The sequence below is a fragment of the Schistocerca cancellata genome, chromosome 8 (assembly GCF_023864275.1).
Source record: "Schistocerca cancellata isolate TAMUIC-IGC-003103 chromosome 8, iqSchCanc2.1, whole genome shotgun sequence".
NCBI classification, from domain to species: Eukaryota; Metazoa; Arthropoda; class Insecta; order Orthoptera; family Acrididae; genus Schistocerca; species Schistocerca cancellata.
The window spans coordinates 80,686,718-80,712,296 of record NC_064633.1 but is presented as its reverse complement, the minus strand read 5'-3'; the positions used below and the strand labels follow the sequence as shown (position 1 = coordinate 80,712,296).

Genomic DNA, 25,579 nt, shown 5'->3' with positions numbered 1-25,579 from the left:
TATTTGAAGCTGAAAGTGACTCTGAAATGAAATAAATGTGTTGTTTTGCAATTTTAGTTGTACATCGATATAGTGTGAGATGTGTAGGAAAGCAGCAGCTGTGCTAACTAAATGCAAATAATGGTCGCTCATGCGGTGCGTTTCGAGCTGAAGGGCTCCGATTCACTAGTTTGTAAGAACAAAGTATCCTAAAAGTCCGCTAGGAGGCGCCTCCTTAGCTCAGTGGCAGAGCGCTGGTCTAGTAAACCAGAGGTCGTCAGTTCGATCCTCACAGGCGGCAAATGAATTTTGTAACAGCCCCTCCCACCGTGGCCCTTTCGAAAAAAGCGGTCAAGGATAAAAAAAATTATGAATGGGTGCGGTATTTAAGAAATGCTCTCGCAAATGAATAGTGTGAATGGTGCTATTAAAGTGGGCACCAGAAACTGCTGCTTTAGGCAGTCTCCGGAGAATGCCGACGTGAAATACTTAGTTCTTGTGATGTATTTTCTACCCCTGATAAAGACCCTCGCGATTGTCGTCGTCGTCGTCGGCGGCGCCGCCGCCGCTTTGGTAATAGCGACAATTCGCCATTGTATCACATAGGGTGAGGTACCTTCTGCAAGCGACTGAGATGGCACTAAACGATTGAAGCTGATTTGCCACCTCTTGTTTGATCAGCGTCATAAGGGCTTGAATGTAACTTGCGATGGGACACAGCAAGATGTAGCGTCGTACTTTTAGTACTGAAATTTGAGATGGAGAACTGCGTCAAAGATGGGAAATTCAGTCTGCCAAGTGTACAAATGGCGAAAACGTGGTGTGAGTGGGGAAGTATATTGCGCCAGTGACCGTGTGGCCTAATGGATAAGGCGTCGGACTTCGGATCCGAAGATTGCAGGTTCGAATCCTGTCACGGTCGAGTTTTTCCTGTTCTGCAAAAGATGCATGCTGTTTTACTGTGTTGTTTGAGTACTCTAAAACTAGTTGGAAGTTGCTGCTGTCCGCTTCCTGGCTGCAAAACCGGCGTCTACCAGAAGCACGAGCAAGACAAGGGTGATCTGTAGCGAAGTTTTCGGCACAGTGCCGTTCAGGAGAGTTTTTGTTGGAACTACTGCATCTGATTCAGGAGCCAAGGGCTACGCCACAGGCGTCTGCGCACAGTCGAGCATGTGTGTTGAATAATGGTGCTGATAGCCACGTATCATTTCATGCAGATTTGATGCCTTTCGGAGACAATTTTTCATTGAATAGGATTGTAGCTGATTTGTGGCAGCAGGAAATAAGCTGTAGTCAAAAGAATCTTCAATAGATGGTCGCAGGTCACATCAGTATTGTATGGCTCGTAACGCGTTGCGTGCAGCCCGGCTAGCTAAGTCGGTAGAGCATGAGACTCTTAATCTCAGGGTCGTGGGTTCGAGCCCCACGCTGGGCGGCGCAAAATTTTGTGTCTACGCGGATCCAACATGCGCCCCTCTCGTGAGCCTTGCGTAATGAACGTAACGGGTTACGACGATGCCTAGCTTCGTATGAATATCAGAGGAACGGTATTTGAAGCTGAAAGTGACTCTGAAATGAAATAAATGTGTTGTTTTGCAATTTTAGTTGTACATCGGTATAGTGTGAGATGTGTAGGAAAGTAGCAGCTGTGCTAACTAAATGCAAATAATGGTCGCTCATGCGGTGCGTTTCGAGCTGAAGGGCTCCGATTCACTAGTTTGTAAGAACAAAGTATCCTAAAAGTCCGCTAGGAGGCGCCTCCTTAGCTCAGTGGCAGAGCGCTGGTCTAGTAAACCAGAGGTCGTCAGTTCGATCCTCACAGGCGGCAAATGAATTTTGTAACAGCCCCTCCCACCGTGGCCCTTTCGAAAAAAGCGGTCAAGGATAAAAAAAATTATGAATGGGTGCGGTATTTAAGAAATGCTCTCGCAAATGAATAGTGTGAATGGTGCTATTAAAGTGGGCACCAGAAACTGCTGCTTTAGGCAGTCTCCGGAGAATGCCGACGTGAAATACTTAGTTCTTGTGATGTATTTTCTACCCCTGATAAAGACCCTCGCGATTGTCGTCGTCGTCGTCGTCGTCGGCGCCGCCGCCGCTTTGGTAATAGCGACAATTCGCCATTGTATCACATAGGGTGAGGTACCTTCTGCAAGCGACTGAGATGGCACTAAACGATTGAAGCTGATTTGCCACCTCTTGTTTGATCAGCGTCATAAGGGCTTGAATGTAACTTGCGATGGGACACAGCAAGAAGTAGCGTCGTACTTTTAGTACTGAAATTTGAGATGGAGAACTGCGTCAAAGATGGGAAATTCATTCTGCCAAGTGTACAAATGGCGAAAACGAGGTGTGAGTGGGGAAGTATATTGCGCCAGTGACCGTGTGGCCTAATGGATAAGGCGTCGGACTTCGGATCCGAAGATTGCAGGTTCGAATCCTGTCACGGTCGAGTTTTTCCTGTTCTGCAAAAGATGCATGCTGTTTTACTGTGTTGTTTGAGTACTCTAAAACTAGTTGGAAGTTGCTGCTGTCCGCTTCCTGGCTGCAAAACCGGCGTCTACCAGAAGCACAAGCAAGACAAGGGTGATCTGTAGCGAAGTTTTCGGCACAGTGCCGTTCAGGAGAGTTTTTGTTGGAACTACTGCATCTGATTCAGGAGCCAAGGGCTACGCCACAGGCGTCTGCGCACAGTCGAGCATGTGTGTTGAATAATGGTGCTGATAGCCACGTATCATTTCATGCAGATTTGATGCCTTTCGGAGACAATTTTTCATTGAATAGGATTGTAGCTGATTTGTGGCAGCAGGAAATAAGCTGTAGTCAAAAGAATCTTCAATAGATGGTCGCAGGTCACATCAGTATTGTATGGCTCGTAACGCGTTGCGTGCAGCCCGGCTAGCTCAGTCGGTAGAGCATGAGACTCTTAATCTCAGGGTCGTGGGTTCGAGCCCCACGCTGGGCGGCGCAAAATTTTGTGTCTACGCGGATCCAACATGCGCCCCTCTCGTGAGCCTTGCGTAATGAACGTAACGGGTTACGACGATGCCTAGCTTCGTATGAATATCAGAGGAACGGTATTTGAAGCTGAAAGTGACTCTGAAATGAAATAAATGTGTTGTTTTGCAATTTTAGTTGTACATCGATATAGTGTGAGATGTGTAGGAAAGCAGCAGCTGTGCTAACTAAATGCAAATAATGGTCGCTCATGCGGTGCGTTTCGAGCTGAAGGGCTCCGATTCACTAGTTTGTAAGAACAAAGTATCCTAAAAGTCCGCTAGGAGGCGCCTCCTTAGCTCAGTGGCAGAGCGCTGGTCTAGTAAACCAGAGGTCGTCAGTTCGATCCTCACAGGCGGCAAATGAATTTTGTAACAGCCCCTCCCACCGTGGCCCTTTCGAAAAAAGCGGTCAAGGATAAAAAAAATTATGAATGGGTGCGGTATTTAAGAAATGCTCTCGCAAATGAATAGTGTGAATGGTGCTATTAAAGTGGGCACCAGAAACTGCTGCTTTAGGCAGTCTCCGGAGAATGCCGACGTGAAATACTTAGTTCTTGTGATGTATTTTCTACCCCTGATAAAGACCCTCGCGATTGTCGTCGTCGTCGTCGGCGCCGCCGCCGCTTTGGTAATAGCGACAATTCGCCATTGTATCACATAGGGTGAGGTACCTTCTGCAAGCGACTGAGATGGCACTAAACGATTGAAGCTGATTTGCCACCTCTTGTTTGATCAGCGTCATAAGGGCTTGAATGTAACTTGCGATGGGACACAGCAAGAAGTAGCGTCGTACTTTTAGTACTGAAATTTGAGATGGAGAACTGCGTCAAAGATGGGAAATTCATTCTGCCAAGTGTACAAATGGCGAAAACGAGGTGTGAGTGGGGAAGTATATTGCGCCAGTGACCGTGTGGCCTAATGGATAAGGCGTCGGACTTCGGATCCGAAGATTGCAGGTTCGAATCCTGTCACGGTCGAGTTTTTCCTGTTCTGCAAAAGATGCATGCTGTTTTACTGTGTTGTTTGAGTACTCTAAAACTAGTTGGAAGTTGCTGCTGTCCGCTTCCTGGCTGCAAAACCGGCGTCTACCAGAAGCACAAGCAAGACAAGGGTGATCTGTAGCGAAGTTTGCGGCACAGTGCCGTTCAGGAGAGTTTTTGTTGGAACTACTGCATCTGATTCAGGAGCCAAGGGCTACGCCACAGGCGTCTGCGCACAGTCGAGCATGTGTGTTGAATAATGGTGCTGATAGCCACGTATCATTTCATGCAGATTTGATGCCTTTCGGAGACAATTTTTCATTGAATAGGATTGTAGCTGATTTGTGGCAGCAGGAAATAAGCTGTAGTCAAAAGAATCTTCAATAGATGGTCGCAGGTCACATCAGTATTGTATGGCTCGTAACGCGTTGCGTGCAGCCCGGCTAGCTCAGTCGGTAGAGCATGAGACTCTTAATCTCAGGGTCGTGGGTTCGAGCCCCACGCTGGGCGGCGCAAAATTTTGTGTCTACGCGGATCCAACATGCGCCCCTCTCGTGAGCCTTGCGTAATGAACGTAACGGGTTACGACGATGCCTAGCTTCGTATGAATATCAGAGGAACGGTATTTGAAGCTGAAAGTGACTCTGAAATGAAATAAATGTGTTGTTTTGCAATTTTAGTTGTACATCGATATAGTGTGAGATGTGTAGGAAAGCAGCAGCTGTGCTAACTAAATGCAAATAATGGTCGCTCATGCGGTGCGTTTCGAGCTGAAGGGCTCCGATTCACTAGTTTGTAAGAACAAAGTATCCTAAAAGTCCGCTAGGAGGCGCCTCCTTAGCTCAGTGGCAGAGCGCTGGTCTAGTAAACCAGAGGTCGTGAGTTCGATCCTCACAGGCGGCAAATGAATTTTGTAACAGCCCCTCCCACCGTGGCCCTTTCGAAAAAAGCGGTCAAGGATAAAAAAAATTATGAATGGGTGCGGTATTTAAGAAATGCTCTCGCAAATGAATAGTGTGAATGGTGCTATTAAAGTGGGCACCAGAAACTGCTGCTTTAGGCAGTCTCCGGAGAATGCCGACGTGAAATACTTAGTTCTTGTGATGTATTTTCTACCCCTGATAAAGACCCTCGCGATTGTCGTCGTCGTCGTCGGCGCCGCCGCCGCTTTGGTAATAGCGACAATTCGCCATTGTATCACATAGGGTGAGGTACCTTCTGCAAGCGACTGAGATGGCACTAAACGATTGAAGCTGATTTGCCACCTCTTGTTTGATCAGCGTCATAAGGGCTTGAATGTAACTTGCGATGGGACACAGCAAGAAGTAGCGTCGTACTTTTAGTACTGAAATTTGAGATGGAGAACTGCGTCAAAGATGGGAAATTCATTCTGCCAAGTGTACAAATGGCGAAAACGAGGTGTGAGTGGGGAAGTATATTGCGCCAGTGACCGTGTGGCCTAATGGATAAGGCGTCGGACTTCGGATCCGAAGATTGCAGGTTCGAATCCTGTCACGGTCGAGTTTTTCCTGTTCTGCAAAAGATGCATGCTGTTTTACTGTGTTGTTTGAGTACTCTAAAACTAGTTGGAAGTTGCTGCTGTCCGCTTCCTGGCTGCAAAACCGGCGTCTACCAGAAGCACAAGCAAGACAAGGGTGATCTGTAGCGAAGTTTTCGGCACAGTGCCGTTCAGGAGAGTTTTTGTTGGAACTACTGCATCTGATTCAGGAGCCAAGGGCTACGCCACAGGCGTCTGCGCACAGTCGAGCATGTGTGTTGAATAATGGTGCTGATAGCCACGTATCATTTCATGCAGATTTGATGCCTTTCGGAGACAATTTTTCATTGAATAGGATTGTAGCTGATTTGTGGCAGCAGGAAATAAGCTGTAGTCAAAAGAATCTTCAATAGATGGTCGCAGGTCACATCAGTATTGTATGGCTCGTAACGCGTTGCGTGCAGCCCGGCTAGCTCAGTCGGTAGAGCATGAGACTCTTAATCTCAGGGTCGTGGGTTCGAGCCCCACGCTGGGCGGCGCAAAATTTTGTGTCTACGCGGATCCAACATGCGCCCCTCTCGTGAGCCTTGCGTAATGAACGTAACGGGTTACGACGATGCCTAGCTTCGTATGAATATCAGAGGAACGGTATTTGAAGCTGAAAGTGACTCTGAAATGAAATAAATGTGTTGTTTTGCAATTTTAGTTGTACATCGATATAGTGTGAGATGTGTAGGAAAGCAGCAGCTGTGCTAACTAAATGCAAATAATGGTCGCTCATGCGGTGCGTTTCGAGCTGAAGGGCTCCGATTCACTAGTTTGTAAGAACAAAGTATCCTAAAAGTCCGCTAGGAGGCGCCTCCTTAGCTCAGTGGCAGAGCGCTGGTCTAGTAAACCAGAGGTCGTCAGTTCGATCCTCACAGGCGGCAAATGAATTTTGTAACAGCCCCTCCCACCGTGGCCCTTTCGAAAAAAGCGGTCAAGGATAAAAAAAATTATGAATGGGTGCGGTATTTAAGAAATGCTCTCGCAAATGAATAGTGTGAATGGTGCTATTAAAGTGGGCACCAGAAACTGCTGCTTTAGGCAGTCTCCGGAGAATGCCGACGTGAAATACTTAGTTCTTGTGATGTATTTTCTACCCCTGATAAAGACCCTCGCGATTGTCGTCGTCGTCGTCGTCGTCGGCGCCGCCGCCGCTTTGGTAATAGCGACAATTCGCCATTGTATCACATAGGGTGAGGTACCTTCTGCAAGCGACTGAGATGGCACTAAACGATTGAAGCTGATTTGCCACCTCTTGTTTGATCAGCGTCATAAGGGCTTGAATGTAACTTGCGATGGGACACAGCAAGAAGTAGCGTCGTACTTTTAGTACTGAAATTTGAGATGGAGAACTGCGTCAAAGATGGGAAATTCATTCTGCCAAGTGTACAAATGGCGAAAACGAGGTGTGAGTGGGGAAGTATATTGCGCCAGTGACCGTGTGGCCTAATGGATAAGGCGTCGGACTTCGGATCCGAAGATTGCAGGTTCGAATCCTGTCACGGTCGAGTTTTTCCTGTTCTGCAAAAGATGCATGCTGTTTTACTGTGTTGTTTGAGTACTCTAAAACTAGTTGGAAGTTGCTGCTGTCCGCTTCCTGGCTGCAAAACCGGCGTCTACCAGAAGCACAAGCAAGACAAGGGTGATCTGTAGCGAAGTTTTCGGCACAGTGCCGTTCAGGAGAGTTTTTGTTGGAACTACTGCATCTGATTCAGGAGCCAAGGGCTACGCCACAGGCGTCTGCGCACAGTCGAGCATGTGTGTTGAATAATGGTGCTGATAGCCACGTATCATTTCATGCAGATTTGATGCCTTTCGGAGACAATTTTTCATTGAATAGGATTGTAGCTGATTTGTGGCAGCAGGAAATAAGCTGTAGTCAAAAGAATCTTCAATAGATGGTCGCAGGTCACATCAGTATTGTATGGCTCGTAACGCGTTGCGTGCAGCCCGGCTAGCTCAGTCGGTAGAGCATGAGACTCTTAATCTCAGGGTCGTGGGTTCGAGCCCCACGCTGGGCGGCGCAAAATTTTGTGTCTACGCGGATCCAACATGCGCCCCTCTCGTGAGCCTTGCGTAATGAACGTAACGGGTTACGACGATGCCTAGCTTCGTATGAATATCAGAGGAACGGTATTTGAAGCTGAAAGTGACTCTGAAATGAAATAAATGTGTTGTTTTGCAATTTTAGTTGTACATCGATATAGTGTGAGATGTGTAGGAAAGCAGCAGCTGTGCTAACTAAATGCAAATAATGGTCGCTCATGCGGTGCGTTTCGAGCTGAAGGGCTCCGATTCACTAGTTTGTAAGAACAAAGGATCCTAAAAGTCCGCTAGGAGGCGCCTCCTTAGCTCAGTGGCAGAGCGCTGGTCTAGTAAACCAGAGGTCGTGAGTTCGATCCTCACAGGCGGCAAATGAATTTTGTAACAGCCCCTCCCACCGTGGCCCTTTCGAAAAAAGCGGTCAAGGATAAAAAAATTATGAATGGGTGCGGTATTTAAGAAATGCTCTCGCAAATGAATAGTGTGAATGGTGCTATTAAAGTGGGCACCAGAAACTGCTGCTTTAGGCAGTCTCCGGAGAATGCCGACGTGAAATACTTAGTTCTTGTGATGTATTTTCTACCCCTGATAAAGACCCTCGCGATTGTCGTCGTCGTCGTCGTCGTCGGCGCCGCCGCCGCTTTGGTAATAGCGACAATTCGCCATTGTATCACATAGGGTGAGGTACCTTCTGCAAGCGACTGAGATGGCACTAAACGATTGAAGCTGATTTGCCACCTCTTGTTTGATCAGCGTCATAAGGGCTTGAATGTAACTTGCGATGGGACACAGCAAGAAGTAGCGTCGTACTTTTAGTACTGAAATTTGAGATGGAGAACTGCGTCAAAGATGGGAAATTCAGTCTGCCAAGTGTACAAATGGCGAAAACGTGGTGTGAGTGGGGAAGTATATTGCGCCAGTGACCGTGTGGCCTAATGGATAAGGCGTCGGACTTCGGATCCGAAGATTGCAGGTTCGAATCCTGTCACGGTCGAGTTTTTCCTGTTCTGCAAAAGATGCATGCTGTTTTACTGTGTTGTTTGAGTACTCTAAAACTAGTTGGAAGTTGCTGCTGTCCGCTTCCTGGCTGCAAAACCGGCGTCTACCAGAAGCACGAGCAAGACAAGGGTGATCTGTAGCGAAGTTTTCGGCACAGTGCCGTTCAGGAGAGTTTTTGTTGGAACTACTGCATCTGATTCAGGAGCCAAGGGCTACGCCACAGGCGTCTGCGCACAGTCGAGCATGTGTGTTGAATAATGGTGCTGATAGCCACGTATCATTTCATGCAGATTTGATGCCTTTCGGAGACAATTTTTCATTGAATAGGATTGTAGCTGATTTGTGGCAGCAGGAAATAAGCTGTAGTCAAAAGAATCTTCAATAGATGGTCGCAGGTCACATCAGTATTGTATGGCTCGTAACGCGTTGCGTGCAGCCCGGCTAGCTAAGTCGGTAGAGCATGAGACTCTTAATCTCAGGGTCGTGGGTTCGAGCCCCACGCTGGGCGGCGCAAAATTTTGTGTCTACGCGGATCCAACATGCGCCCCTCTCGTGAGCCTTGCGTAATGAACGTAACGGGTTACGACGATGCCTAGCTTCGTATGAATATCAGAGGAACGGTATTTGAAGCTGAAAGTGACTCTGAAATGAAATAAATGTGTTGTTTTGCAATTTTAGTTGTACATCGATATAGTGTGAGATGTGTAGGAAAGCAGCAGCTGTGCTAACTAAATGCAAATAATGGTCGCTCATGCGGTGCGTTTCGAGCTGAAGGGCTCCGATTCACTAGTTTGTAAGAACAAAGTATCCTAAAAGTCCGCTAGGAGGCGCCTCCTTAGCTCAGTGGCAGAGCGCTGGTCTAGTAAACCAGAGGTCGTGAGTTCGATCCTCACAGGCGGCAAATGAATTTTGTAACAGCCCCTCCCACCGTGGCCCTTTCGAAAAAAGCGGTCAAGGATAAAAAAAATTATGAATGGGTGCGGTATTTAAGAAATGCTCTCGCAAATGAATAGTGTGAATGGTGCTATTAAAGTGGGCACCAGAAACTGCTGCTTTAGGCAGTCTCCGGAGAATGCCGACGTGAAATACTTAGTTCTTGTGATGTATTTTCTACCCCTGATAAAGACCCTCGCGATTGTCGTCGTCGTCGTCGTCGGCGCCGCCGCCGCTTTGGTAATAGCGACAATTCGCCATTGTATCACATAGGGTGAGGTACCTTCTGCAAGCGACTGAGATGGCACTAAACGATTGAAGCTGATTTGCCACCTCTTGTTTGATCAGCGTCATAAGGGCTTGAATGTAACTTGCGATGGGACACAGCAAGAAGTAGCGTCGTACTTTTAGTACTGAAATTTGAGATGGAGAACTGCGTCAAAGATGGGAAATTCAGTCTGCCAAGTGTACAAATGGCGAAAACGTGGTGTGAGTGGGGAAGTATATTGCGCCAGTGACCGTGTGGCCTAATGGATAAGGCGTCGGACTTCGGATCCGAAGATTGCAGGTTCGAATCCTGTCACGGTCGAGTTTTTCCTGTTCTGCAAAAGATGCATGCTGTTTTACTGTGTTGTTTGAGTACTCTAAAACTAGTTGGAAGTTGCTGCTGTCCGCTTCCTGGCTGCAAAACCGGCGTCTACCAGAAGCACGAGCAAGACAAGGGTGATCTGTAGCGAAGTTTTCGGCACAGTGCCGTTCAGGAGAGTTTTTGTTGGAACTACTGCATCTGATTCAGGAGCCAAGGGCTACGCCACAGGCGTCTGCGCACAGTCGAGCATGTGTGTTGAATAATGGTGCTGATAGCCACGTATCATTTCATGCAGATTTGATGCCTTTCGGAGACAATTTTTCATTGAATAGGATTGTAGCTGATTTGTGGCAGCAGGAAATAAGCTGTAGTCAAAAGAATCTTCAATAGATGGTCGCAGGTCACATCAGTATTGTATGGCTCGTAACGCGTTGCGTGCAGCCCGGCTAGCTAAGTCGGTAGAGCATGAGACTCTTAATCTCAGGGTCGTGGGTTCGAGCCCCACGCTGGGCGGCGCAAAATTTTGTGTCTACGCGGATCCAACATGCGCCCCTCTCGTGAGCCTTGCGTAATGAACGTAACGGGTTACGACGATGCCTAGCTTCGTATGAATATCAGAGGAACGGTATTTGAAGCTGAAAGTGACTCTGAAATGAAATAAATGTGTTGTTTTGCAATTTTAGTTGTACATCGGTATAGTGTGAGATGTGTAGGAAAGCAGCAGCTGTGCTAACTAAATGCAAATAATGGTCGCTCATGCGGTGCGTTTCGAGCTGAAGGGCTCCGATTCACTAGTTTGTAAGAACAAAGTATCCTAAAAGTCCGCTAGGAGGCGCCTCCTTAGCTCAGTGGCAGAGCGCTGGTCTAGTAAACCAGAGGTCGTCAGTTCGATCCTCACAGGCGGCAAATGAATTTTGTAACAGCCCCTCCCACCGTGGCCCTTTCGAAAAAAGCGGTCAAGGATAAAAAAAATTATGAATGGGTGCGGTATTTAAGAAATGCTCTCGCAAATGAATAGTGTGAATGGTGCTATTAAAGTGGGCACCAGAAACTGCTGCTTTAGGCAGTCTCCGGAGAATGCCGACGTGAAATACTTAGTTCTTGTGATGTATTTTCTACCCCTGATAAAGACCCTCGCGATTGTCGTCGTCGTCGTCGTCGTCGGCGCCGCCGCCGCTTTGGTAATAGCGACAATTCGCCATTGTATCACATAGGGTGAGGTACCTTCTGCAAGCGACTGAGATGGCACTAAACGATTGAAGCTGATTTGCCACCTCTTGTTTGATCAGCGTCATAAGGGCTTGAATGTAACTTGCGATGGGACACAGCAAGAAGTAGCGTCGTACTTTTAGTACTGAAATTTGAGATGGAGAACTGCGTCAAAGATGGGAAATTCATTCTGCCAAGTGTACAAATGGCGAAAACGAGGTGTGAGTGGGGAAGTATATTGCGCCAGTGACCGTGTGGCCTAATGGATAAGGCGTCGGACTTCGGATCCAAAGATTGCAGGTTCGAATCCTGTCACGGTCGAGTTTTTCCTGTTCTGCAAAAGATGCATGCTGTTTTACTGTGTTGTTTGAGTACTCTAAAACTAGTTGGAAGTTGCTGCTGTCCGCTTCCTGGCTGCAAAACCGGCGTCTACCAGAAGCACAAGCAAGACAAGGGTGATCTGTAGCGAAGTTTTCGGCACAGTGCCGTTCAGGAGAGTTTTTGTTTGAACTACTGCATCTGATTCAGGAGCCAAGGGCTACGCCACAGGCGTCTGCGCATAGTCGAGCATGTGTGTTGAATAATGGTGCTGATAGCCACGTATCATTTCATGCAGATTTGATGCCTTTCGGAGACAATTTTTCATTGAATAGGATTGTAGCTGATTTGTGGCAGCAGGAAATAAGCTGTAGTCAAAAGAATCTTCAATAGATGGTCGCAGGTCACATCAGTATTGTATGGCTCGTAACGCGTTGCGTGCAGCCCGGCTAGCTCAGTCGGTAGAGCATGAGACTCTTAATCTCAGGGTCGTGGGTTCGAGCCCCACGCTGGGCGGCGCAAAATTTTGTGTCTACGCGGATCCAACATGCGCCCCTCTCGTGAGCCTTGCGTAATGAACGTAACGGGTTACGACGATGCCTAGCTTCGTATGAATATCAGAGGAACGGTATTTGAAGCTGAAAGTGACTCTGAAATGAAATAAATGTGTTGTTTTGCAATTTTAGTTGTACATCGATATAGTGTGAGATGTGTAGGAAAGCAGCAGCTGTGCTAACTAAATGCAAATAATGGTCGCTCATGCGGTGCATTTCGAGCTGAAGGGCTCCGATTCACTAGTTTGTAAGGACAAAGTATCCTAAAAGTCCGCTAGGAGGAGCCTCCTTAGCTCAGTGGCAGAGCGCTGGTCTAGTAAACCAGAGGTCGTCAGTTCGATCCTCACAGGCGGCAAATGAATTTTGTAACAGCCCCTCCCACCGTGGCCCTTTCGAAAAAAGCGGTCAAGGATAAAAAAAATTATGAATGGGTGCGGTATTTAAGAAATGCTCTCGCAAATGAATAGTGTGAATGGTGCTATTAAAGTGGGCACCAGAAACTGCTGCTTTAGGCAGTCTCCGGAGAATGCCGACGTGAAATACTTAGTTCTTGTGATGTATTTTCTACCCCTGATAAAGACCCTCGCGATTGTCGTCGTCGTCGTCGGCGCCGCCGCCGCTTTGGTAATAGCGACAATTCGCCATTGTATCACATAGGGTGAGGTACCTTCTGCAAGCGACTGAGATGGCACTAAACGATTGAAGCTGATTTGCCACCTCTTGTTTGATCAGCGTCATAAGGGCTTGAATGTAACTTGCGATGGGACACAGCAAGAAGTAGCGTCGTACTTTTAGTACTGAAATTTGAGATGGAGAACTGCGTCAAAGATGGGAAATTCATTCTGCCAAGTGTACAAATGGCGAAAACGTGGTGTGAGTGGGGAAGTATATTGCGCCAGTGACCGTGTGGCCTAATGGATAAGGCGTCGGACTTCGGATCCGAAGATTGCAGGTTCGAATCCTGTCACGGTCGAGTTTTTCCTGTTCTGCAAAAGATGCATGCTGTTTCACTGTGTTGTTTGAGTACTCTAAAACTAGTTGGAAGTTGCTGCTGTCCGCTTCCTGGCTGCAAAACCGGCGTCTACCAGAAGCACGAGCAAGACAAGGGTGATCTGTAGCGAAGTTTTCGGCACAGTGCCGTTCAGGAGAGTTTTTGTTGGAACTACTGCATCTGATTCAGGAGCCAAGGGCTACGCCACAGGCGTCTGCGCACAGTCGAGCATGTGTGTTGAATAATGGTGCTGATAGCCACGTATCATTTCATGCAGATTTGATGCCTTTCGGAGACAATTTTTCATTGAATAGGATTGTAGCTGATTTGTGGCAGCAGGAAATAAGCTGTAGTCAAAAGAATCTTCAATAGATGGTCGCAGGTCACATCAGTATTGTATGGCTCGTAACGCGTTGCGTGCAGCCCGGCTAGCTCAGTCGGTAGAGCATGAGACTCTTAATCTCAGGGTCGTGGGTTCGAGCCCCACGCTGGGCGGCGCAAAATTTTGTGTCTACGCGGATCCAACATGCGCCCCTCTCGTGAGCCTTGCGTAATGAACGTAACGGGTTACGACGATGCCTAGCTTCGTATGAATATCAGAGGAACGGTATTTGAAGCTGAAAGTGACTCTGAAATGAAATAAATGTGTTGTTTTGCAATTTTAGTTGTACATCGATATAGTGTGAGATGTGTAGGAAAGCAGCAGCTGTGCTAACTAAATGCAAATAATGGTCGCTCATGCGGTGCGTTTCGAGCTGAAGGGCTCCGATTCACTAGTTTGTAAGAACAAAGTATCCTAAAAGTCCGCTAGGAGGCGCCTCCTTAGCTCAGTGGCAGAGCGCTGGTCTAGTAAACCAGAGGTCGTCAGTTCGATCCTCACAGGCGGCAAATGAATTTTGTAACAGCCCCTCCCACCGTGGCCCTTTCGAAAAAAGCGGTCAAGGATAAAAAAAATTATGGATGGGTGCGGTATTTAAGAAATGCTATCGCAAATGAATAGTGTGAATGGTGCTATTAAAGTGGGCACCAGAAACTGCTGCTTTAGGCAGTCTCCGGAGAATGCCGACGTGAAATACTTAGTTCTTGTGATGTATTTTCTACCCCTGATAAAGACCCTCGCGATTGTCGTCGTCGTCGTCGTCGTCGGCGCCGCCGCCGCTTTGGTAATAGCGACAATTCGCCATTGTATCACATAGGGTGAGGTACCTTCTGCAAGCGACTGAGATGGCACTAAACGATTGAAGCTGATTTGCCACCTCTTGTTTGATCAGCGTCATAAGGGCTTGAATGTAACTTGCGATGGGACACAGCAAGAAGTAGCGTCGTACTTTTAGTACTGAAATTTGAGATGGAGAACTGCGTCAAAGATGGGAAATTCATTCTGCCAAGTGTACAAATGGCGAAAACGTGGTGTGAGTGGGGAAGTATATTGCGCCAGTGACCGTGTGGCCTAATGGATAAGGCGTCGGACTTCGGAACCGAAGATTGCAGGTTCGAATCCTGTCACGGTCGAGTTTTTCCTGTTCTGCAAAAGATGCATGCTGTTTTACTGTGTTGTTTGAGTACTCTAAAACTAGTTGGAAGTTGCTGCTGTCCGCTTCCTGGCTGCAAAACCGGCGTCTACCAGAAGCACGAGCAAGACAAGGGTGATCTGTAGCGAAGTTTTCGGCACAGTGCCGTTCAGGAGAGTTTTTGTTGGAACTACTGCATCTGATTCAGGAGCCAAGGGCTACGCCACAGGCGTCTGCGCACAGTCGAGCATGTGTGTTGAATAATGGTGCTGATAGCCACGTATCATTTCATGCAGATTTGATGCCTTTCGGAGACAATTTTTCATTGAATAGGATTGTAGCTGATTTGTGGCAGCAGGAAATAAGCTGTAGTCAAAAGAATCTTCAATAGATGGTCGCAGGTCACATCAGTATTGTATGGCTCGTAACGCGTTGCGTGCAGCCCGGCTAGCTAAGTCGGTAGAGCATGAGACTCTTAATCTCAGGGTCGTGGGTTCGAGCCCCACGCTGGGCGGCGCAAAATTTTGTGTCTACGCGGATCCAACATGCGCCCCTCTCGTGAGCCTTGCGTAATGAACGTAACGGGTTACGACGATGCCTAGCTTCGTATGAATATCAGAGGAACGGTATTTGAAGCTGAAAGTGACTCTGAAATGAAATAAATGTGTTGTTTTGCAATTTTAGTTGTACATCGGTATAGTGTGAGATGTGTAGGAAAGCAGCAGCTGTGCTAACTAAATGCAAATAATGGTCGCTCATGCGGTGCGTTTCGAGCTGAAGGGCTCCGATTCACTAGTTTGTAAGAACAAAGTATCCTAAAAGTCCGCTAGGAGGCGCCTCCTTAGCTCAGTGGCAGAGCGCTGGTCTAGTAAACCAGAGGTCGTCAGTTCGATCCTCACAGGCGGCAAATGAATTTTGTAACAGCCCCTCCCACCGTGGCCCTTTCGAAAAAAGCGGTCAAGGATAAAAAAAATTATGAATGGGTGCGGTATTTAAGAAATGCTCTCGCAAATGAATAGTGTGAATGGTGCTATTAAAGTGGGCACCAGAAACTGCTGCTTTAGGCAGTCTCCGGAGAATGCCGACGTGAAATACTTAGTTCTTGTGATGTATTTTCTACCCCTGATAAAGACCCTCGCGATTGTCGTCGTCGTCGTCGTCGTCGGCGCCGCCGCCGCTTTGGTAATAGCGACAATTCGCCATTGTATCACATAGGGTGAGGTACCTTCTGCAAGCGACTGAGATGGCACTAAACGATTGAAGCTGATTTGCCACCTCTTGTTTGATCAGCGTCATAAGGGCTTGAATGTAACTTGCGATGGGACACAGCAAGAAGTAGCGTCGTACTTTTAGTACTGAAATTTGAGATGGAGAACTGCGTCAAAGATGGGAAATTCATTCTGCCAAGTGTACAAATGGCGAAAACGAGGTGTGAGTGGGGAAGTATATTGCGCCAGTGACCGTGTGGCCTAATGGATAAGGCGTCGGACTTCGGATCCGAAGATTGCAGGTTCGAATCCTGTCACGGTCGAGTTTTTCCTGTTCTGCAAAAGATGCATGCTGTTTTACTGTGTTGTTTGAGTACTCTAAAACTAGTTGGAAGTTGCTGCTGTCCGCTTCCTGGCTGCAAAACCGGCGTCTACCAGAAGCACAAGCAAGACAAGGGTGATCTGTAGCGAAGTTTTCGGCACAGTGCCGTTCAGGAGAGTTTTTGTTGGAACTACTGCATCTGATTCAGGAGCCAAGGGCTACGCCACAGGCGTCTGCGCACAGTCGAGCATGTGTGTTGAATAATGGTGCTGATAGCCACGTATCATTTCATGCAGATTTGATGCCTTTCGGAGACAATTTTTCATTGAATAGGATTGTAGCTGATTTGTGGCAGCAGGAAATAAGCTGTAGTCAAAAGAATCTTCAATAGATGGTCGCAGGTCACATCAGTATTGTATGGCTCGTAACGCGTTGCGTGCAGCCCGGCTAGCTAAGTCGGTAGAGCATGAGACTCTTAATCTCAGGGTCGTGGGTTCGAGCCCCACGCTGGGCGGCGCAAAATTTTGTGTCTACGCGGATCCAACATGCGCCCCTCTCGTGAGCCTTGCGTAATGAACGTAACGGGTTACGACGATGCCTAGCTTCGTATGAATATCAGAGGAACGGTATTTGAAGCTGAAAGTGACTCTGAAATGAAATAAATGTGTTGTTTTGCAATTTTAGTTGTACATCGGTATAGTGTGAGATGTGTAGGAAAGCAGCAGCTGTGCTAACTAAATGCAAATAATGGTCGCTCATGCGGTGCGTTTCGAGCTGAAGGGCTCCGATTCACTAGTTTGTAAGAACAAAGTATCCTAAAAGTCCGCTAGGAGGCGCCTCCTTAGCTCAGTGGCAGAGCGCTGGTCTAGTAAACCAGAGGTCGTCAGTTCGATCCTCACAGGCGGCAAATGAATTTTGTAACAGCCCCTCCCACCGTGGCCCTTTCGAAAAAAGCGGTCAAGGATAAAAAAAATTATGAATGGGTGCGGTATTTAAGAAATGCTCTCGCAAATGAATAGTGTGAATGGTGCTATTAAAGTGGGCACCAGAAACTGCTGCTTTAGGCAGTCTCCGGAGAATGCCGACGTGAAATACTTAGTTCTTGTGATGTATTTTCTACCCCTGATAAAGACCCTCGCGATTGTCGTCGTCGTCGGCGCCGCCGCCGCTTTGGTAATAGCGACAATTCGCCATTGTATCACATAGGGTGAGGTACCTTCTGCAAGCGACTGAGATGGCACTAAACGATTGAAGCTGATTTGCCACCTCTTGTTTGATCAGCGTCATAAGGGCTTGAATGTAACTTGCGATGGGACACAGCAAGAAGTAGCGTCGTACTTTTAGTACTGAAATTTGAGATGGAGAACTGCGTCAAAGATGGGAAATTCATTCTGCCAAGTGTACAAATGGCGAAAACGAGGTGTGAGTGGGGAAGTATATTGCGCCAGTGACCGTGTGGCCTAATGGATAAGGCGTCGGACTTCGGATCCGAAGATTGCAGGTTCGAATCCTGTCACGGTCGAGTTTTTCCTGTTCTGCAAAAGATGCATGCTGTTTTACTGTGTTGTTTGAGTACTCTAAAACTAGTTGGAAGTTGCTGCTGTCCGCTTCCTGGCTGCAAAACCGGCGTCTACCTGAAGCACAAGCAAGACAAGGGTGATCTGTAGCGAAGTTTTCGGCACAGTGCCGTTCAGGAGAGTTTTTGTTGGAACTACTGCATCTGATTCAGGAGCCAAGGGCTACGCCACAGGCGTCTGCGCACAGTCGAGCATGTGTGTTGAATAATGGTGCTGATAGCCACGTATCATTTCATGCAGATTTGATGCCTTTCGGAGACAATTTTTCATTGAATAGGATTGTAGCTGATTTGTGGCAGCAGGAAATAAGCTGTAGTCAAAAGAATCTTCAATAGATGGTCGCAGGTCACATCAGTATTGTATGGCTCGTAACGCGTTGCGTGCAGCCCGGCTAGCTAAGTCGGTAGAGCATGAGACTCTTAATCTCAGGGTCGTGGGTTCGAGCCCCACGCTGGGCGGCGCAAAATTTTGTGTCTACGCGGATCCAACATGCGCCCCTCTCGTGAGCCTTGCGTAATGAACGTAACGGGTTACGACGATGCCTAGCTTCGTATGAATATCAGAGGAACGGTATTTGAAGCTGAAAGTGACTCTGAAATGAAATAAATGTGTTGTTTTGCAATTTTAGTTGTACATCGGTATAGTGTGAGATGTGTAGGAAAGCAGCAGCTGTGCTAACTAAATGCAAATAATGGTCGCTCATGCGGTGCGTTTCGAGCTGAAGGGCTCCGATTCACTAGTTTGTAAGAACAAAGTATCCTAAAAGTCCGCTAGGAGGCGCCTCCTTAGCTCAGTGGCAGAGCGCTGGTCTAGTAAACCAGAGGTCGTCAGTTCGATCCTCACAGGCGGCAAATGAATTTTGTAACAGCCCCTCCCACCGTGGCCCTTTCGAAAAAAGCGGTCAAGGATAAAAAAAATTATGAATGGGTGCGGTATTTAAGAAATGCTCTCGCAAATGAATAGTGTGAATGGTGCTATTAAAGTGGGCACCAGAAACTGCTGCTTTAGGCAGTCTCCGGAGAATGCCGACGTGAAATACTTAGTTCTTGTGATGTATTTTCTACCCCTGATAAAGACCCTCGCGATTGTCGTCGTCGTCGTCGTCGTCGGCGCCGCCGCCGCTTTGGTAATAGCGACAATTCGCCATTGTATCACATAGGGTGAGGTACCTTCTGCAAGCGACTGAGATGGCACTAAACGATTGAAGCTGATTTGCCACCTCTTGTTTGATCAGCGTCATAAGGGCTTGAATGTAACTTGCGATGGGACACAGCAAGAAGTAGCGTCGTACTTTTAGTACTGAAATTTGAGATGGAGAACTGCGTCAAAGATGGGAAATTCATTCTGCCAAGTGTACAAATGGCGAAAACGAGGTGTGAGTGGGGAAGTATATTGCGCCAGTGACCGTGTGGCCTAATGGATAAGGCGTCGGACTTCGGATCCGAAGATTGCAGGTTCGAATCCTGTCACGGTCGAGTTTTTCCTGTTCTGCAAAAGATGCATGCTGTTTTACTGTGTTGTTTGAGTACTCTAAAACTAGTTGGAAGTTGCTGCTGTCCGCTTCCTGGCTGCAAAACCGGCGTCTACCAGAAGCACAAGCAAGACAAGGGTGATCTGTAGCGAAGTTTTCGGCACAGTGCCGTTCAGGAGAGTTTTTGTTGGAACTACTGCATCTGATTCAGGAGCCAAGGGCTACGCCACAGGCGTCTGCGCACAGTCGAGCATGTGTGTTGAATAATGGTGCTGATAGCCACGTATCATTTCATGCAGATTTGATGCCTTTCGGAGACAATTTTTCATTGAATAGGATTGTAGCTGATTTGTGGCAGCAGGAAATAAGCTGTAGTCAAAAGAATCTTCAATAGATGGTCGCAGGTCACATCAGTATTGTATGGCTCGTAACGCGTTGCGTGCAGCCCGGCTAGCTCAGTCGGTAGAGCATGAGACTCTTAATCTCAGGGTCGTGGGTTCGAGCCCCACGCTGGGCGGCGCAAAATTTTGTGTCTACGCGGATCCAACATGCGCCCCTCTCGTGAGCCTTGCGTAATGAACGTAACGGGTTACGACGATGCCTAGCTTCGTATGAATATCAGAGGAACGGTATTTGAAGCTGAAAGTGACTCTGAAATGAAATAAATGTGTTGTTTTGCAATTTTAGTTGTACATCGATATAGTGTGAGATGTGTAGGAAAGCAGCAGCTGTGCTAACTAAATGCAAATAATGGTCGCTCATGCGGTGCGTTTCGAGCTGAAGGGCTCCGATTCACTAGTTTGTAAGAACAAAGGATCCTAAAAGTCCGCTAGGAGGCGCCTCCTTAGCTCAGTGGCAGAGCGCTGGTCTAGTAAACCAGAGGTCGTGAGTTCGATCCTCACAGGCGGCAAATGAATTTTGTAACAGCCCCTCCCACCGTGGCCCTTTCGAAAAAAGCGGTCAAGGATAAAAAAAATTATGAATGGGTGCGGTATTTAAGAAATGCTCTCGCAAATGAATAGTGTGAATGGTGCTATTAAAGTGGGCACCAGAAACTGCTGCTTTAGGCAGTCTCCGGAGAATGCCGACGTGAAATACTTAGTTCTTGTGATGTATTTTCTACCCCTGATAAAGACCCTCGCGATTGTCGTCGTCGTCGTCGTCGTCGGCGCCGCCGCCGCTTTGGTAATAGCGACAATTCGCCATTGTATCACATAGGGTGAGGTACCTTCTGCAAGCGACTGAGATGGCACTAAACGATTGAAGCTGATTTGCCACCTCTTGTTTGATCAGCGTCATAAGGGCTTGAATGTAACTTGCGATGGGACACAGCAAGAAGTAGCGTCGTACTTTTAGTACTGAAATTTGAGATGGAGAACTGCGTCAAAGATGGGAAATTCAGTCTGCCAAGTGTACAAATGGCGAAAACGTGGTGTGAGTGGGGAAGTATATTGCGCCAGTGACCGTGTGGCCTAATGGATAAGGCGTCGGACTTCGGATCCGAAGATTGCAGGTTCGAATCCTGTCACGGTCGAGTTTTTCCTGTTCTGCAAAAGATGCATGCTGTTTTACTGTGTTGTTTGAGTACTCTAAAACTAGTTGGAAGTTGCTGCTGTCCGCTTCCTGGCTGCAAAACCGGCGTCTACCAGAAGCACGAGCAAGACAAGGGTGATCTGTAGCGAAGTTTTCGGCACAGTGCCGTTCAGGAGAGTTTTTGTTGGAACTACTGCATCTGATTCAGGAGCCAAGGGCTACGCCACAGGCGTCTGCGCACAGTCGAGCATGTGTGTTGAATAATGGTGCTGATAGCCACGTATCATTTCATGCAGATTTGATGCCTTTCGGAGACAATTTTTCATTGAATAGGATTGTAGCTGATTTGTGGCAGCAGGAAATAAGCTGTAGTCAAAAGAATCTTCAATAGATGGTCGCAGGTCACATCAGTATTGTATGGCTCGTAACGCGTTGCGTGCAGCCCGGCTAGCTAAGTCGGTAGAGCATGAGACTCTTAATCTCAGGGTCGTGGGTTCGAGCCCCACGCTGGGCGGCGCAAAATTTTGTGTCTACGCGGATCCAACATGCGCCCCTCTCGTGAGCCTTGCGTAATGAACGTAACGGGTTACGACGATGCCTAGCTTCGTATGAATATCAGAGGAACGGTATTTGAAGCTGAAAGTGACTCTGAAATGAAATAAATGTGTTGTTTTGCAATTTTAGTTGTACATCGATATAGTGTGAGATGTGTAGGAAAGCAGCAGCTGTGCTAACTAAATGCAAATAATGGTCGCTCATGCGGTGCGTTTCGAGCTGAAGGGCTCCGATTCACTAGTTTGTAAGAACAAAGTATCCTAAAAGTCCGCTAGGAGGCGCCTCCTTAGCTCAGTGGCAGAGCGCTGGTCTAGTAAACCAGAGGTCGTCAGTTCGATCCTCACAGGCGGCAAATGAATTTTGTAACAGCCCCTCCCACCGTGGCCCTTTCGAAAAAAGCGGTCAAGGATAAAAAAAATTATGAATGGGTGCGGTATTTAAGAAATGCTCTCGCAAATGAATAGTGTGAATGGTGCTATTAAAGTGGGCACCAGAAACTGCTGCTTTAGGCAGTCTCCGGAGAATGCCGACGTGAAATACTTAGTTCTTGTGATGTATTTTCTACCCCTGATAAAGACCCTCGCGATTGTCGTCGTCGTCGTCGTCGGCGCCGCCGCCGCTTTGGTAATAGCGACAATTCGCCATTGTATCACATAGGGTGAGGTACCTTCTGCAAGCGACTGAGATGGCACTAAACGATTGAAGCTGATTTGCCACCTCTTGTTTGATCAGCGTCATAAGGGCTTGAATGTAACTTGCGATGGGACACAGCAAGAAGTAGCGTCGTACTTTTAGTACTGAAATTTGAGATGGAGAACTGCGTCAAAGATGGGAAATTCAGTCTGCCAAGTGTACAAATGGCGAAAACGTGGTGTGAGTGGGGAAGTATATTGCGCCAGTGACCGTGTGGCCTAATGGATAAGGCGTCGGACTTCGGATCCGAAGATTGCAGGTTCGAATCCTGTCACGGTCGAGTTTTTCCTGTTCTGCAAAAGATGCATGCTGTTTTACTGTGTTGTTTGAGTACTCTAAAACTAGTTGGAAGTTGCTGCTGTCCGCTTCCTGGCTGCAAAACCGGCGTCTACCAGAAGCACGAGCAAGACAAGGGTGATCTGTAGCGAAGTTTTCGGCACAGTGCCGTTCAGGAGAGTTTTTGTTGGAACTACTGCATCTGATTCAGGAGCCAAGGGCTACGCCACAGGCGTCTGCGCACAGTCGAGCATGTGTGTTGAATAATGGTGCTGATAGCCACGTATCATTTCATGCAGATTTGATGCCTTTCGGAGACAATTTTTCATTGAATAGGATTGTAGCTGATTTGTGGCAGCAGGAAATAAGCTGTAGTCAAAAGAATCTTCAATAGATGGTCGCAGGTCACATCAGTATTGTATGGCTCGTAACGCGTTGCGTGCAGCCCGGCTAGCTAAGTCGGTAGAGCATGAGACTCTTAATCTCAGGGTCGTGGGTTCGAGCCCCACGCTGGGCGGCGCAAAATTTTGTGTCTACGCGGATCCAACATGCGCCCCTCTCGTGAGCCTTGCGTAATGAACGTAACGGGTTACGACGATGCCTAGCTTCGTATGAATATCAGAGGAACGGTATTTGAAGCTGAAAGTGACTCTGAAATGAAATAAATGTGTTGTTTTGCAATTTTAGTTGTACATCGGTATAGTGTGAGATGTGTAGGAAAGCAGCAGCTGTGCTAACTAAATGCAAATAATGGTCGCTCATGCGGTGCGTTTCGAGCTGAAGGGCTCCGATTCACTAGTTTGTAAGAACAAAGTATCCTAAAAGTCCGCTAGGAGGCGCCTCCTTAGCTCAGTGGCAGAGCGCTGGTCTAGTAAACCAGAGGTCGTCAGTTCGATCCTCACAGGCGGCAAATGAATTTTGTAACAGCCCCTCCCACCGTGGCCCTTTCGAAAAAAGCGGTCAAGGATAAAAAAAATTATGAATGGGTGCGGTATTTAAGAAATGCTCTCGCAAATGAATAGTGTGAATGGTGCTATTAAAGTGGGCACCAGAAACTGCTGCTTTAGGCAGTCTCCGGAGAATGCCGACGTGAAATACTTAGTTCTTGTGATGTATTTTCTACCCCTGATAAAGACCCTCGCGATTGTCGTCGTCGTCGTCGTCGTCGGCGCCGCCGCCGCTTTGGTAATAGCGACAATTCGCCATTGTATCACATAGGGTGAGGTACCTTCTGCAAGCGACTGAGATGGCACTAAACGATTGAAGCTGATTTGCCACCTCTTGTTTGATCAGCGTCATAAGGGCTTGAATGTAACTTGCGATGGGACACAGCAAGAAGTAGCGTCGTACTTTTAGTACTGAAATTTGAGATGGAGAACTGCGTCAAAGATGGGAAATTCATTCTGCCAAGTGTACAAATGGCGAAAACGAGGTGTGAGTGGGGAAGTATATTGCGCCAGTGACCGTGTGGCCTAATGGATAAGGCGTCGGACTTCGGATCCAAAGATTGCAGGTTCGAATCCTGTCACGGTCGAGTTTTTCCTGTTCTGCAAAAGATGCATGCTGTTTTACTGTGTTGTTTGAGTACTCTAAAACTAGTTGGAAGTTGCTGCTGTCCGCTTCCTGGCTGCAAAACCGGCGTCTACCAGAAGCACAAGCAAGACAAGGGTGATCTGTAGCGAAGTTTTCGGCACAGTGCCGTTCAGGAGAGTTTTTGTTTGAACTACTGCATCTGATTCAGGAGCCAAGGGCTACGCCACAGGCGTCTGCGCATAGTCGAGCATGTGTGTTGAATAATGGTGCTGATAGCCACGTATCATTTCATGCAGATTTGATGCCTTTCGGAGACAATTTTTCATTGAATAGGATTGTAGCTGATTTGTGGCAGCAGGAAATAAGCTGTAGTCAAAAGAATCTTCAATAGATGGTCGCAGGTCACATCAGTATTGTATGGCTCGTAACGCGTTGCGTGCAGCCCGGCTAGCTCAGTCGGTAGAGCATGAGACTCTTAATCTCAGGGTCGTGGGTTCGAGCCCCACGCTGGGCGGCGCAAAATTTTGTGTCTACGCGGATCCAACATGCGCCCCTCTCGTGAGCCTTGCGTAATGAACGTAACGGGTTACGACGATGCCTAGCTTCGTATGAATATCAGAGGAACGGTATTTGAAGCTGAAAGTGACTCTGAAATGAAATAAATGTGTTGTTTTGCAATTTTAGTTGTACATCGATATAGTGTGAGATGTGTAGGAAAGCAGCAGCTGTGCTAACTAAATGCAAATAATGGTCGCTCATGCGGTGCATTTCGAGCTGAAGGGCTCCGATTCACTAGTTTGTAAGGACAAAGTATCCTAAAAGTCCGCTAGGAGGAGCCTCCTTAGCTCAGTGGCAGAGCGCTGGTCTAGTAAACCAGAGGTCGTGAGTTCGATCCTCACAGGCGGCAAATGAATTTTGTAACAGCCCCTCCCACCGTGGCCCTTTCGAAAAAAGCGGTCAAGGATAAAAAAAATTATGAATGGGTGCGGTATTTAAGAAATGCTCTCGCAAATGAATAGTGTGAATGGTGCTATTAAAGTGGGCACCAGAAACTGCTGCTTTAGGCAGTCTCCGGAGAATGCCGACGTGAAATACTTAGTTCTTGTGATGTATTTTCTACCCCTGATAAAGACCCTCGCGATTGTCGTCGTCGTCGTCGGCGCCGCCGCCGCTTTGGTAATAGCGACAATTCGCCATTGTATCACATAGGGTGAGGTACCTTCTGCAAGCGACTGAGATGGCACTAAACGATTGAAGCTGATTTGCCACCTCTTGTTTGATCAGCGTCATAAGGGCTTGAATGTAACTTGCGATGGGACACAGCAAGAAGTAGCGTCGTACTTTTAGTACTGAAATTTGAGATGGAGAACTGCGTCAAAGATGGGAAATTCATTCTGCCAAGTGTACAAATGGCGAAAACGTGGTGTGAGTGGGGAAGTATATTGCGCCAGTGACCGTGTGGCCTAATGGATAAGGCGTCGGACTTCGGATCCGAAGATTGCAGGTTCGAATCCTGTCACGGTCGAGTTTTTCCTGTTCTGCAAAAGATGCATGCTGTTTCACTGTGTTGTTTGAGTACTCTAAAACTAGTTGGAAGTTGCTGCTGTCCGCTTCCTGGCTGCAAAACCGGCGTCTACCAGAAGCACGAGCAAGACAAGGGTGATCTGTAGCGAAGTTTTCGGCACAGTGCCGTTCAGGAGAGTTTTTGTTGGAACTACTGCATCTGATTCAGGAGCCAAGGGCTACGCCACAGGCGTCTGCGC

At 47.5% G+C, this 25,579-nt stretch overlaps 50 non-coding genes across 50 annotated transcripts; all 50 read left to right on the top strand.

Moving 5' to 3' along the window:
* Positions 1 to 208: 208 nt before the first annotated feature.
* On the top strand, positions 209 to 280 carry Trnat-agu (transfer RNA threonine (anticodon AGU)). The gene has a single exon. It is a non-coding gene; the product is annotated as a tRNA-Thr (tRNA).
* Positions 281 to 828: 548 nt separating this feature from the next.
* Trnar-ucg (transfer RNA arginine (anticodon UCG)) lies at positions 829 to 901 on the top strand. Its single transcript has one exon. It is a non-coding gene; the product is annotated as a tRNA-Arg (tRNA).
* Positions 902 to 1,341: 440 nt separating this feature from the next.
* Trnak-cuu (transfer RNA lysine (anticodon CUU)) lies at positions 1,342 to 1,414 on the top strand. Its single transcript has one exon. It is a non-coding gene; the product is annotated as a tRNA-Lys (tRNA).
* Positions 1,415 to 1,735: 321 nt separating this feature from the next.
* On the top strand, positions 1,736 to 1,807 carry Trnat-agu (transfer RNA threonine (anticodon AGU)). Its single transcript has one exon. It is a non-coding gene; the product is annotated as a tRNA-Thr (tRNA).
* A 551-nt stretch (positions 1,808 to 2,358) lies between these two features.
* Positions 2,359 to 2,431, top strand: Trnar-ucg (transfer RNA arginine (anticodon UCG)). Its single transcript has one exon. It is a non-coding gene; the product is annotated as a tRNA-Arg (tRNA).
* Positions 2,432 to 2,871: 440 nt separating this feature from the next.
* On the top strand, positions 2,872 to 2,944 carry Trnak-cuu (transfer RNA lysine (anticodon CUU)). The gene has a single exon. It is a non-coding gene; the product is annotated as a tRNA-Lys (tRNA).
* A 321-nt stretch (positions 2,945 to 3,265) lies between these two features.
* On the top strand, positions 3,266 to 3,337 carry Trnat-agu (transfer RNA threonine (anticodon AGU)). The gene has a single exon. It is a non-coding gene; the product is annotated as a tRNA-Thr (tRNA).
* A 545-nt stretch (positions 3,338 to 3,882) lies between these two features.
* Trnar-ucg (transfer RNA arginine (anticodon UCG)) lies at positions 3,883 to 3,955 on the top strand. The gene has a single exon. It is a non-coding gene; the product is annotated as a tRNA-Arg (tRNA).
* A 440-nt stretch (positions 3,956 to 4,395) lies between these two features.
* Trnak-cuu (transfer RNA lysine (anticodon CUU)) lies at positions 4,396 to 4,468 on the top strand. The gene has a single exon. It is a non-coding gene; the product is annotated as a tRNA-Lys (tRNA).
* A 321-nt stretch (positions 4,469 to 4,789) lies between these two features.
* Trnat-agu (transfer RNA threonine (anticodon AGU)) lies at positions 4,790 to 4,861 on the top strand. The gene has a single exon. It is a non-coding gene; the product is annotated as a tRNA-Thr (tRNA).
* A 545-nt stretch (positions 4,862 to 5,406) lies between these two features.
* Positions 5,407 to 5,479, top strand: Trnar-ucg (transfer RNA arginine (anticodon UCG)). Its single transcript has one exon. It is a non-coding gene; the product is annotated as a tRNA-Arg (tRNA).
* A 440-nt stretch (positions 5,480 to 5,919) lies between these two features.
* On the top strand, positions 5,920 to 5,992 carry Trnak-cuu (transfer RNA lysine (anticodon CUU)). Its single transcript has one exon. It is a non-coding gene; the product is annotated as a tRNA-Lys (tRNA).
* A 321-nt stretch (positions 5,993 to 6,313) lies between these two features.
* Positions 6,314 to 6,385, top strand: Trnat-agu (transfer RNA threonine (anticodon AGU)). Its single transcript has one exon. It is a non-coding gene; the product is annotated as a tRNA-Thr (tRNA).
* A 551-nt stretch (positions 6,386 to 6,936) lies between these two features.
* Trnar-ucg (transfer RNA arginine (anticodon UCG)) lies at positions 6,937 to 7,009 on the top strand. The gene has a single exon. It is a non-coding gene; the product is annotated as a tRNA-Arg (tRNA).
* A 440-nt stretch (positions 7,010 to 7,449) lies between these two features.
* Positions 7,450 to 7,522, top strand: Trnak-cuu (transfer RNA lysine (anticodon CUU)). Its single transcript has one exon. It is a non-coding gene; the product is annotated as a tRNA-Lys (tRNA).
* Positions 7,523 to 7,843: 321 nt separating this feature from the next.
* Positions 7,844 to 7,915, top strand: Trnat-agu (transfer RNA threonine (anticodon AGU)). Its single transcript has one exon. It is a non-coding gene; the product is annotated as a tRNA-Thr (tRNA).
* A 550-nt stretch (positions 7,916 to 8,465) lies between these two features.
* Positions 8,466 to 8,538, top strand: Trnar-ucg (transfer RNA arginine (anticodon UCG)). The gene has a single exon. It is a non-coding gene; the product is annotated as a tRNA-Arg (tRNA).
* Positions 8,539 to 8,978: 440 nt separating this feature from the next.
* On the top strand, positions 8,979 to 9,051 carry Trnak-cuu (transfer RNA lysine (anticodon CUU)). The gene has a single exon. It is a non-coding gene; the product is annotated as a tRNA-Lys (tRNA).
* A 321-nt stretch (positions 9,052 to 9,372) lies between these two features.
* Trnat-agu (transfer RNA threonine (anticodon AGU)) lies at positions 9,373 to 9,444 on the top strand. Its single transcript has one exon. It is a non-coding gene; the product is annotated as a tRNA-Thr (tRNA).
* A 548-nt stretch (positions 9,445 to 9,992) lies between these two features.
* Positions 9,993 to 10,065, top strand: Trnar-ucg (transfer RNA arginine (anticodon UCG)). The gene has a single exon. It is a non-coding gene; the product is annotated as a tRNA-Arg (tRNA).
* Positions 10,066 to 10,505: 440 nt separating this feature from the next.
* Trnak-cuu (transfer RNA lysine (anticodon CUU)) lies at positions 10,506 to 10,578 on the top strand. The gene has a single exon. It is a non-coding gene; the product is annotated as a tRNA-Lys (tRNA).
* A 321-nt stretch (positions 10,579 to 10,899) lies between these two features.
* Trnat-agu (transfer RNA threonine (anticodon AGU)) lies at positions 10,900 to 10,971 on the top strand. Its single transcript has one exon. It is a non-coding gene; the product is annotated as a tRNA-Thr (tRNA).
* Positions 10,972 to 11,522: 551 nt separating this feature from the next.
* Trnar-ucg (transfer RNA arginine (anticodon UCG)) lies at positions 11,523 to 11,595 on the top strand. The gene has a single exon. It is a non-coding gene; the product is annotated as a tRNA-Arg (tRNA).
* Positions 11,596 to 12,035: 440 nt separating this feature from the next.
* Trnak-cuu (transfer RNA lysine (anticodon CUU)) lies at positions 12,036 to 12,108 on the top strand. The gene has a single exon. It is a non-coding gene; the product is annotated as a tRNA-Lys (tRNA).
* A 321-nt stretch (positions 12,109 to 12,429) lies between these two features.
* Positions 12,430 to 12,501, top strand: Trnat-agu (transfer RNA threonine (anticodon AGU)). The gene has a single exon. It is a non-coding gene; the product is annotated as a tRNA-Thr (tRNA).
* A 545-nt stretch (positions 12,502 to 13,046) lies between these two features.
* Trnar-ucg (transfer RNA arginine (anticodon UCG)) lies at positions 13,047 to 13,119 on the top strand. Its single transcript has one exon. It is a non-coding gene; the product is annotated as a tRNA-Arg (tRNA).
* Positions 13,120 to 13,559: 440 nt separating this feature from the next.
* Trnak-cuu (transfer RNA lysine (anticodon CUU)) lies at positions 13,560 to 13,632 on the top strand. The gene has a single exon. It is a non-coding gene; the product is annotated as a tRNA-Lys (tRNA).
* A 321-nt stretch (positions 13,633 to 13,953) lies between these two features.
* On the top strand, positions 13,954 to 14,025 carry Trnat-agu (transfer RNA threonine (anticodon AGU)). Its single transcript has one exon. It is a non-coding gene; the product is annotated as a tRNA-Thr (tRNA).
* A 551-nt stretch (positions 14,026 to 14,576) lies between these two features.
* Positions 14,577 to 14,649, top strand: Trnar-ucg (transfer RNA arginine (anticodon UCG)). The gene has a single exon. It is a non-coding gene; the product is annotated as a tRNA-Arg (tRNA).
* Positions 14,650 to 15,089: 440 nt separating this feature from the next.
* Positions 15,090 to 15,162, top strand: Trnak-cuu (transfer RNA lysine (anticodon CUU)). The gene has a single exon. It is a non-coding gene; the product is annotated as a tRNA-Lys (tRNA).
* A 321-nt stretch (positions 15,163 to 15,483) lies between these two features.
* Trnat-agu (transfer RNA threonine (anticodon AGU)) lies at positions 15,484 to 15,555 on the top strand. Its single transcript has one exon. It is a non-coding gene; the product is annotated as a tRNA-Thr (tRNA).
* A 551-nt stretch (positions 15,556 to 16,106) lies between these two features.
* Positions 16,107 to 16,179, top strand: Trnar-ucg (transfer RNA arginine (anticodon UCG)). The gene has a single exon. It is a non-coding gene; the product is annotated as a tRNA-Arg (tRNA).
* Positions 16,180 to 16,619: 440 nt separating this feature from the next.
* Trnak-cuu (transfer RNA lysine (anticodon CUU)) lies at positions 16,620 to 16,692 on the top strand. Its single transcript has one exon. It is a non-coding gene; the product is annotated as a tRNA-Lys (tRNA).
* Positions 16,693 to 17,013: 321 nt separating this feature from the next.
* On the top strand, positions 17,014 to 17,085 carry Trnat-agu (transfer RNA threonine (anticodon AGU)). The gene has a single exon. It is a non-coding gene; the product is annotated as a tRNA-Thr (tRNA).
* Positions 17,086 to 17,627: 542 nt separating this feature from the next.
* Trnar-ucg (transfer RNA arginine (anticodon UCG)) lies at positions 17,628 to 17,700 on the top strand. The gene has a single exon. It is a non-coding gene; the product is annotated as a tRNA-Arg (tRNA).
* Positions 17,701 to 18,140: 440 nt separating this feature from the next.
* Positions 18,141 to 18,213, top strand: Trnak-cuu (transfer RNA lysine (anticodon CUU)). The gene has a single exon. It is a non-coding gene; the product is annotated as a tRNA-Lys (tRNA).
* Positions 18,214 to 18,534: 321 nt separating this feature from the next.
* Trnat-agu (transfer RNA threonine (anticodon AGU)) lies at positions 18,535 to 18,606 on the top strand. Its single transcript has one exon. It is a non-coding gene; the product is annotated as a tRNA-Thr (tRNA).
* Positions 18,607 to 19,157: 551 nt separating this feature from the next.
* Positions 19,158 to 19,230, top strand: Trnar-ucg (transfer RNA arginine (anticodon UCG)). The gene has a single exon. It is a non-coding gene; the product is annotated as a tRNA-Arg (tRNA).
* A 440-nt stretch (positions 19,231 to 19,670) lies between these two features.
* On the top strand, positions 19,671 to 19,743 carry Trnak-cuu (transfer RNA lysine (anticodon CUU)). Its single transcript has one exon. It is a non-coding gene; the product is annotated as a tRNA-Lys (tRNA).
* Positions 19,744 to 20,064: 321 nt separating this feature from the next.
* Positions 20,065 to 20,136, top strand: Trnat-agu (transfer RNA threonine (anticodon AGU)). Its single transcript has one exon. It is a non-coding gene; the product is annotated as a tRNA-Thr (tRNA).
* A 551-nt stretch (positions 20,137 to 20,687) lies between these two features.
* On the top strand, positions 20,688 to 20,760 carry Trnar-ucg (transfer RNA arginine (anticodon UCG)). The gene has a single exon. It is a non-coding gene; the product is annotated as a tRNA-Arg (tRNA).
* Positions 20,761 to 21,200: 440 nt separating this feature from the next.
* Trnak-cuu (transfer RNA lysine (anticodon CUU)) lies at positions 21,201 to 21,273 on the top strand. Its single transcript has one exon. It is a non-coding gene; the product is annotated as a tRNA-Lys (tRNA).
* A 321-nt stretch (positions 21,274 to 21,594) lies between these two features.
* On the top strand, positions 21,595 to 21,666 carry Trnat-agu (transfer RNA threonine (anticodon AGU)). Its single transcript has one exon. It is a non-coding gene; the product is annotated as a tRNA-Thr (tRNA).
* Positions 21,667 to 22,214: 548 nt separating this feature from the next.
* On the top strand, positions 22,215 to 22,287 carry Trnar-ucg (transfer RNA arginine (anticodon UCG)). The gene has a single exon. It is a non-coding gene; the product is annotated as a tRNA-Arg (tRNA).
* Positions 22,288 to 22,727: 440 nt separating this feature from the next.
* On the top strand, positions 22,728 to 22,800 carry Trnak-cuu (transfer RNA lysine (anticodon CUU)). Its single transcript has one exon. It is a non-coding gene; the product is annotated as a tRNA-Lys (tRNA).
* A 321-nt stretch (positions 22,801 to 23,121) lies between these two features.
* Trnat-agu (transfer RNA threonine (anticodon AGU)) lies at positions 23,122 to 23,193 on the top strand. Its single transcript has one exon. It is a non-coding gene; the product is annotated as a tRNA-Thr (tRNA).
* A 551-nt stretch (positions 23,194 to 23,744) lies between these two features.
* Positions 23,745 to 23,817, top strand: Trnar-ucg (transfer RNA arginine (anticodon UCG)). The gene has a single exon. It is a non-coding gene; the product is annotated as a tRNA-Arg (tRNA).
* A 440-nt stretch (positions 23,818 to 24,257) lies between these two features.
* On the top strand, positions 24,258 to 24,330 carry Trnak-cuu (transfer RNA lysine (anticodon CUU)). The gene has a single exon. It is a non-coding gene; the product is annotated as a tRNA-Lys (tRNA).
* A 321-nt stretch (positions 24,331 to 24,651) lies between these two features.
* Positions 24,652 to 24,723, top strand: Trnat-agu (transfer RNA threonine (anticodon AGU)). Its single transcript has one exon. It is a non-coding gene; the product is annotated as a tRNA-Thr (tRNA).
* Positions 24,724 to 25,268: 545 nt separating this feature from the next.
* Trnar-ucg (transfer RNA arginine (anticodon UCG)) lies at positions 25,269 to 25,341 on the top strand. Its single transcript has one exon. It is a non-coding gene; the product is annotated as a tRNA-Arg (tRNA).
* Positions 25,342 to 25,579: the final 238 nt, after the last annotated feature.